The sequence below is a fragment of the Thamnophis elegans genome, chromosome 6 (assembly GCF_009769535.1).
Source record: "Thamnophis elegans isolate rThaEle1 chromosome 6, rThaEle1.pri, whole genome shotgun sequence".
Classification (NCBI taxonomy): Eukaryota; Metazoa; Chordata; class Lepidosauria; order Squamata; family Colubridae; genus Thamnophis; species Thamnophis elegans.
The window spans coordinates 30,888,390-30,898,053 of NC_045546.1; positions in this window are offsets into that span (position 1 = coordinate 30,888,390).

Consider the following 9,664-nt stretch of genomic DNA (forward strand, 5'->3'; position numbering starts at 1 on the left):
GTGGTGGGTTTCAAAAAAATTTGGAACCTCTTTTGTAGGTGTGGCCTGCTTTCCGGATCCCACTGGTGGAACCTCTTCTAACCGGTTCGGTAGATTTGACGAACTGATTCTACCGAATAGGTGCAAACTGGTAGGAACCCACCTCTGTGCCAGAGATATTGCAGCCTTTCCCCAAAGCAGCACATTGCATGTACAATTGATATTTGTTGCCAATGTCAATAAAAAGCAGTCAGAAGGAACCCAGTTAAGTCAACAGATAAGTGGTCTGCATTAGTATTATATTAATGTGATATAATCCTAGACAGATCCACTCAAGAGAAAATTATAGGAAAAAAAGCCCTGTAGCTTGGTCTATGATCCTTCAGTGACAACAATTCTCCTAGTTCTTTTGATGTAAGATTGCGCTTACTCAATTTCTTACCACTAACCTTTGGCTCAACTTAAAAAAAATAAAATTCCTCTGCCTCTTTTAGATTCAGAGTTCATCTCTTATTTATTTGTCAAGGTGCCAAACTAAACATATTTAGTTCTTTTAATCAATTCTCATAAATCAGTGCTCTAATCTAATTACTTGTTCTAACTGTTTAAAAAAAAAAAAAAGCCAAATCCTTCTTTTTAAACCACTCTGACTTCAGACATCTTTAAGTGTGCTCCAAAGTTTATGGCATAATTATCATTTAGCTGAGTTCCCAGTGCACTATTATACATGTGCACTGCCAAATGTTATGGTCACTATTATAAACACAGATTGTGAATGTCAAATTTTCATAGGCTTAAAGATAAGAGGTAGGCCTACATGATTTCACAAAAATCTGCAAAGATCTCAGTATTCATTTATAGGCTAAGATTGCAGAGGCCAGGACTTTCTGTTTCCTGTTTTATCCGGAAGCTTCATTCTTTTGCTTCTTTGCTTCATGTTGAAAGAAGTGGAAATGTTATCAGTCACTTGGAATTTCCTCCCCAAAGGGGTTAGAGAAAGTTATCTCTGTAACGCAGAATATTGCAATTCAATTTTTTGACCATGATAACTTTGTCAGTCAGGCTGAGCAGCAATGTGCATATTAAAAAAATAAAAATTCGTGATAGCATATTTTCTCACAAAAAAGAGCAGAATCCATAGTTGGGTAATATCAAAGTGACACGAAAGAACATGCCAGATTTCCAGAATACCTCACTGGATAAATATATGTTTTTTAAAAGTGAGAGAAAGAATGGAAATTTCCTAACATTAAGCTTGTTGATGCAGTCTCGAAATCTACTTGCTTAAGGCTACAAGATGGAGGCTCTAGAAGGAATACAGTGAAGGCTTTCTTCACATGCATCTAACCACAACGTGAACATACTTATTTTGCTGTGTCCCCTTGATGCTGCCTTAATCTTATTGTCACCCCGCAAGTGAGGATAACTTAAATCATTCTAATCTGTTCTGTTTTAAAAGTAGTGTTTTGGCCCACAAGTTGCTAGATATTAGCCACTTCAAACTAGTGTGGCCATGCTTCACTTACTCTGTTTCTTTCCAGGTAGAATTAGCTGCTGCACCTGGCAGGTCTCTTCTGCTTATTGATCAACTGTTGAGTGGGATTAACTGTAACTTTAGTAAGGTAAAGGTTCCCCTCGCACATATGTGCTAGTCGTTCCCGACTCTAGGGGGCGGTGCTCATCTCAGTTTCAAATCCGAAGAGCCAGCGCTGTCTGAAGATGTCTCCGTGATCATGTGGCCGGCATGACTAAATGCCGAAGGCGCACAGAACACTGTTACCTTCCCACCAAAGGTGGTTCCTATTTTTCTACTTGCATTTTTACATGCTTTCAAACTGCTAGGTTGGCAGAAGGTGGGATAAGTAACAGGAGCTCACTACGTTATGTGGTAATAGGGATTCGAACTGCCAACTTTTTCTGATTACTGAGCCACCACGTCCATGTAACTTTAGCATTCTTCAAAAGGACAGTTTTCACAAATGAAAGATATGTTTGTAAAATGGCTGTAAAATAATTACACTCTGATATTGTGAATGAATGTAGTTGCTTGCTTGTTGACACCAAGGTAGTCATGGCTATTAGAGAAAGGACTGTGGAGTTAATGCAATTATGGAATATCATTTGATCCAATAATGATGAAGAATCATTTGCAGAGACAATCTTCAACAACAACCCCTATTATGGAAAATCCTTTGAAGGCTATAAAATCATCTTCTATGAGTATGAATACTTGCAGACAGCTTTTGGGTGATGATAGGAATTGCCTATTATTACTGCACAAGTGATTCATACTCTCTGCTTCTTGGAGATTATCTGATCCCTCTACCTGTCAGTTCACACTCCCTTTCACATTCAGACAAGTGTCTTTGGATATAAACCAACAGACATCCTGCTAGGTTTAATCTACTCACATTCTTTTAGTTTGTAGAGTACAAAAATGTGACTGAGAGGCCTTTCAGATTACTTTTTATCACACCAACAGAACTTCACATTTATATAGATTTTTAAAAAAAACAACTTAACCAGTCCAAGGTCCAATATACAAAACCTCAGTATTTCTACATTCCTTCTCTTAAGTCTTTCCTGATTTAATTAACCAAATTTTCTTCCTTTGAAGCTCACTCCATTTCAGACATCTGGATATTCATAACATTTTTCCTTTCTTTGCTGCTAGTTTTTCTATTACATTTTTTGAGAGAGCGTTTGAGTGTTCAACTTTTTCAATGCCTTTACTAAGTTCTTGTCATAACATTTTGGTACTATACAGAGTACAGGTACCAATAAAAATGTCTTTGCAACATTTCTTCTGGAGCAGGAATAGATTATTGCGTTGGCTTTCCCTCATCCAAGAAACCTCTTGATTCTCTGTGAGTCATAAGGGAGGTACAAGTCTCAAATCAATGCATCCCTGCATATGAAAAAGGCCATAGATAAACTTTGGAAGTTGAAGTCATCACTTGTGATGTCTGACACAAGTTTAGATGATATAAAAAGAAGACTGGACAATTTATAGAGGACTAAGTAGCTTTTAGTTCTCAATTAGCATACCATAAAGAACAGTTCAAATCCTGGTGACTTTTCTTAGCAACAGTATGGAAGTAGCGTGCCACTGTCTTCTTTCAATACATTTTTTCAGATTCTAACCTTGGGATTTCTTTCCCTCCAAGTACTAATCTTACCCATCCTTGCTTAGCATTTTGATATCACTCAAAGCCAGATAGTGCTACCACCAATTGTAAACATTGCCAGGGAGTGATTTCAATTAAATCTATAACATACCCCGTTTTCCTGAAAATAAGATCTTCCTGGATAATAAGCCCAATTGTGCTTTTGAGCACATCTGCTAAAATAAGTCCTCCCCCCAAAATAAGCCCTCCCCAAAAATATTTCAATACAGCAGCAGCCATGAGGTAATCATGCTCCCCACCCCCTGCACCTCAAAAATAATAAGACCTCCCTGAAAATAAGGCCAGGTACTTATTTTGGGAAAACATTGTAATTTGTTTTAATTTTAGCACGAAGACTAAACATTTCTATTGTGTTTAAAACACCCACAATTTAAATTACCCATCTTTGATACCCCAAATTTAATAATATTGATTTAGCATATATTTGAATATAGAGAAGGGTCTATATTTTGTGGCTAATATGCAACAGATGTTTCTGCACTGCAGCCTTAAGCTGCTGGATGCCTGGGTGTAAATAAAGCTAGCTTAAGAAATATATTTTCAGATTTTACCTCTTTCACTGCTTTGGCCAAAGGATGACCTGAAGTTCTGTCTGGAGCATATTTACTATAGCTTTACTTCCTGGAGTGACAGAGGAAGAAAAAAGCTACACCCTCGTTTTACCATTTTTCCTGAGCTAGAAGGGGAACGTAGCAGAAATCTCATCCATTTCACCCAGTTTAAAAAGAAAGAAAAAGAAAACAGTCCATTATTTCAGTGAACCTTTAAACAAATCCGCCAACAAAATTCCTAGCTTTTCACCATTCAATTTGTGAACTTGGAAATAAAAATCATCATGGAGGACAGAGAACAGTAACTGGAGAGGAAATGATACTCCTGTCCCAGTAGTGCATAATAATCAATAGTAGTGAAGGTGTTATCCTACAATAAGTGGGGCAGATGAAAAAACAGTACTGCTTTAATTGCACATGCTGGAAAACCCTTTTTTTTTGACCTGTAGCACAAAAAGATAGGCAAAAATTGTTTCCTCTGCCTTCCATAGGGGAGATAAGGGTGATAGAGGTCAATGCTGTGCATTGCTGCCCTTGAAAAATAGTCAGTGATTTGTACTTAAGAATAAGAATAATAACAACTTGGAATGGACCTTGGAAGTCTTCTAGTCCAACCCTCTACTCAGGCAGGAAACCCTGTACCATTTCAGACAAATAGTTGTCCAATCTCTTCTTAAAAACCTCCAATGTTGGAGCACCCACAGCTTCTGGAGGCAAGTTATTCCACTGATTAATTGTTCTAACTGTCTAGAAACTGTCTACCTGTGCGGCCCCCACATGGAAGGAAAAGGAACTGTCTACCCAGGACCAGAGGCGGCCCCCACATGGAAGTGAGCCACGGTGGCCCCTGCAAGAGCCGCCACAGAGGACGCTCCCGCAGGCCTTGGCCTGGCATCCTCCAAGCTCCCTGCAATGGGCAGCCTCCAGAACGATGGGCTGGATGGGGCCCTCCGGACATGGGCGGGGGGACCCCAGCATGGGAGGTGGCCTGGAGATGTCCCCATGGGTGTAGTGGGCACTGCCATTGGTCAGGCCTCAGCGCTGCTGGGCTGGGCGAGGCTGGTTAGGGTAGACGGCACCAGGGCTGTTGGCCTCATGGAAGTTGTTGAGCATATCCTCAGAGCAGGTGTGCTCAGGGTCCCCCAAGTCAGTGGCCTGGGAGAGCGAGACGTCCAGAATCTTGGAGGAGATCCAGGTCATCTTAGCTCTCCGTGTCTTCAGCGATGCTGTTTTTGGAGCTGAGGCTGGCCGAGATCTGCACGGGGGTCACGCTGGTGATCTGGAAGCCACTCTTCTTCTTCAACAGGGCGCCCGCCAGACCCCCAATGCCTCCTCCTCCCTGAGAGAGCAGCACCAGTCTCTGCGGCAGACGCGCACAGGTGGGACAGGAGGAAACCAAGGCAGAGGCAGTGGCGGAGGCCGGGGGGAGGCGGTGTTGGTTGGGCCAGCAGGCTGGGCGCGAAGTCATCCAAGCCGGCACTGCTGCTGCTGCTGCTGCCAGCCCACCGAGGCAGCATCGTGGGCTGCGCCGTCTTCTTCCTCTCCTGCACCTCCACCGCTGAGTCAGGCTGCTGCTGCGGCATTGGCGCTGGCAGGAGGAAGGCCCAACGCTGCCACCAATGACGACGATGCCTCCCTCAGGCGCTGGCCTGGCCGGGCTGAGTAGGAGAAGAGGAGGAGGCAGCCGCCGCCCCCGACTTAACTTCCCTCAGCAGCGGCAGTGAGAGGAGGCGGTTGGATCCCATGAGGAGCAGAAGGAGGAGCAGGAGGAAGGAGCCGCCCCTGGTGCCATGGACACAAGGTAGCCCCCGCTGGCCGTGGCCCCATCCAGAGAAGACGACGACACTGCAGCTGCCACCTCACGGGGCACCCAGCTGTTGCCCCAGCTCCACTGCGCCTCAGGCTGACACTGCCACCACCCCATCAGAGCCGCCTTGGTGAGGCCATAGCTGGCTCACTGTGGGGGGGGGGGTGGAGAGTACGCGTGGCCATCCAGGCTGAGGAAACGCTTCGCCTCCTCTGGAGCTCTGCTTGGTTGGGTGGGGGAAGGCCAGCTTAAGGGCAGGGGGGAGTTGGCCGAGAAATGGCGCAGGCACCGCCCCACCGCAGACAGCAAAGGCCCGGCAGGAGGGGAGGGGAGAGAGGTGAGGGGGAGGCTGAAGGGCTTTTGCTCCCCTTGGCGGAAATGTCTGAAGCTCATTGGAGGAGGAGCAGAAAGGGGAAATGGTGCGGCTGCACCCCAGCCACACATATAAACGGACCTTTGGGACGAAGCTGGAGAGGGACCGAACTTTTCTGAATATACTATACTCACAAAATGAATGCTATGGTAAACAACACAGCTCAATTCCAGCGCAATGTCATACAAAATAATTAAATCAAAATGAAAATAAATCAAAATCTATGAAAATTCATTATAACAATGCTATTGGAAACATTGAAATGGAATTGTGAAATATTTAGTATAGCGTGTGTTGCTTTTATGTCCGACAGATGGCGCTGATTTTCAAAAAAAGCATGTTTTCACCTGTCACAGGTGTGACATCTATATAATATAGGTATATAAAAACACGCCCGTTATCGAATGAAGCATTGTGTCAAAATTTCAAAGCAATCGGTGAAGAACTTTTGGAGATTTAAGATTTTGAACAAACGAACATTTACATTTTTATTTATATAGATATATATTAATGTAATGTAATGTAATGTAATGTAATGTAATAATATCATATCATATCATATCATATCATATCATATCATAGCAAACAGTAAAACACTACCGTAGTCATCAATAGTAAATTCAGGCAAAGAATCAGCAAAAACTTTTCAACTGGATATCTAACCACCCAACTCCAGGCTCTGGAGCAGGGGTAAAATTCAGCAGGTTCTGACAAATTCTGGAGAACCGGTAGCGGAAATTTTGAATAGTTCAGAGAACTGTCAAATACAACCTCTGGCTGGCCCTAGTGGGATGGGAATGGAGATTTGGCAGTATCCTTCCCATGCCCATCAAGTCACGCCCACAGAACCGGTAGTAAAAAAAATTGAATTTCACCACTGCTCTGGAGTACAACCAGGTCCTCAATGTTTTAAAAAAGTATTTATGATGGAGGGGTGGATGGAAGCTGAAAGGATGTCCAGCTGCCGATGTCACAGAGGGAAAGGAAAAGTTTGGGGCTGCAAATTCAAGATTGGCACATGGAATGTCAGAACTGTGAATAAAAGCAAACTTTAAGTTCTCAAGAGAAAAATGTAAGGTCTAAAATTGACATTCTGGAATGCATTGGCTACATCATTTCAGAAGAGTGGCTACTCCAGGCAAGAAAATAATAGAAGAAACTGAGCAACCATTATTATAGCTTCTGTTAATAGGGTGCCATAATCAGTGCTCACTGCACCTTAAACATGACAGAACTTGAAAAAGATGATATAATGATTTTGCTTTCTTTAGCTTAAGTTGTGATTTTGCAAGGAGCAGCTGTTGCATGTCAACATCAAGTTCCTCTCCTCTCCCTCCCTCCTGACTCAATACAGCTTCTTCATCTTTGCTTTCAGAGTATATTATTTGAGTTTTGTATTGTTAGTCCAGTGATATCCATATGTACATCATCATCTAGTTCAGGAGTGTCAAATTCAAGGCCCGTTGGCCAGAGCCGGCCTATGGGTGCTTACCAGTGGGACTGACCTGGAATCAGGAAAGGACAGGCCTGAAGTGCCCCTGCCACAAAAACAGAGCTCGGATGGCTGCACGCAGCCTTGTCAAGCTCTGTTTTCAGTGGCAGAGTGTTACAGAAGGCTCTTGTAGACAAAAATGGAACTCAAGAGGGCTGCAGGTAGCCCTCCCATACTTCGTTTTCGCTGGCAGAGATTTGCAGGCCACTACAGTCAAAAACAGAGCTTCCGAGGGCCCTGGGCAGAGGGTTGGAGGAAGCTGTCGCAGCAAAAAACGGAGCTCGGGAGTCTCTTTTTGCTGGCAGAATGCTCAGACCACCACAGTTACCGCCAACACAAGTAACTCCTAGCTTGCCATGCTCCCTAGCCACACCCATCCCGCCCCCCCAAGGTCAAACACAACCTTGATATGGCCCTCAGTGAAATCGTTTGACATCCCTGTTCTACTACATTGTTGGAAGATGATCTTTGATGTACATATTTTTTGTTTGTTTATTTTGATTGTATTCTATCTGTATTTCTCTGAATTCATTTTGGGTGCTACAGAGATATGTTCCATTTACCTAGCATAAAATACCAGTTTACCAGTATTAGTAGGACATGTATTTTTAATGCTATGTCAACAGGTTTAGGTTTTAAATAAAGGGTTCCCACGTAATTATTGTTTACTGTGATATTTGTAAACCAAAAGAAATTTTAATGTAGCATTGCATAATAAGTGATAAGCGTATACCGGTAATAGGTAGAAGCCCAATAAATGGAATGCTGGGAAGTTTCTAGCTTAAGAAAGAAGTGCAAGTGGATTGGAAATTAAATTACTTCTTGCATTGTTCAACTTGGTTATGATTTATAATTTTATGGGGGTAGCAGATATTAACTTGATAGCATAGAATCTCCCTCTATGATTGTTTTAAAAAGAGTAACAGATTGCAAACCATATGCTTAATATGTTGCTTGTTTGCAACATAACCTTTGACAGAGTTCATACATATATGCATACCATATATATATGGCCTCTATGATTAGATCCTGATTTACTTGGATTATATGGGTCTTGGATTATGTATACAGTCTATGTTAAATTTAGATTTCTTTTTTGTAAAAGGAGGGGGAATATGTGAAAGGAATATATGGCTTTATGATGGACCAATAATTTCATTACAAGACAAATAGTGAATGTTTGGTCTAAAAATCTCCTTCAGTTTCTATTGTGAAGTTTATTAAGTAACTTTGGATCTAAACCTGGGGTCACCACCTTTCGGACCTCAGGGACTAAATTCATAATTTTAAATCCTGCGTACCACTAATATGATTTTTTTAAAAAAGAAAAAATAGTATTTAGTGCAACATAAAAATGCAAATAATTTTTCTGCGGACCACCAAAATTTTCTCATGGACCACCAGTGTCCGCGGACCACCAGTTGGTGACCGCTGGTCTAAACTACTTCAGAGGGCTGTTGACATATTAACACTGGGAGAACAAAGACCTTTTTAGTAGGCTTTTAGTAGCAAATCAGCGAGCCAGGGTTTTAAGACTATTATGTAATATTTATTATGTATAATTTAATAAACTTTTATTCTGTGTCAAATTTAGATTATCATCATAAAAGTCTTGTTTTTAGTACATTGTTGCTTTGAAGAACATTATAATCAAATGTAATATTTGCATTTTTTATAAAACAATTGGTAACAAAGCTGTCATTAAAAATCAATCAAACAGACCACTGTTACTCCTCAAATCAATAGGTCCAAATTTGGTTTTGAGGAGTTCATCCAGATGATTTCCACTACCTGCACTAAGCCTCAATAAATCTGGTCCTCACCCAAGTCACTTCTACTGTTTTCTTTAATACAGCAGAGGTGACTTCTTTCATGTTTTCCATTTGAAAACAGGAAAGGTTTAAGGAGAAGGACTTTTGGAAAGAGGTGGCTGAAGGAGCCATTATACTGTAGTTGTCCTAAGTAATATAACAGTCCCATAACAAACTTTTTCCCTCAAAAGTGAGGACAAGTGGAAAAGAAGATAATGAGTTTTCTATCAGTTCAACGGACTGAATCTCTCTCTCTCTCTCTCTCTCTCTCTCTCTCTCTCTCTCTCTCTCTCTCTCTGACACACCCCACACATACACCCACACCAATCCTAGTGCTGGAGGTTTGTTTTTTTTCCAGTTTGGGTTGGAGCCGGGTTGAAGTTATCCCAGTCTTTCTGGGAGGAAATCCAAAAGGGGGAGGACGGAGGAGGGGAGAAAGGGGGAGTTGGGTGGGAGGCAGACA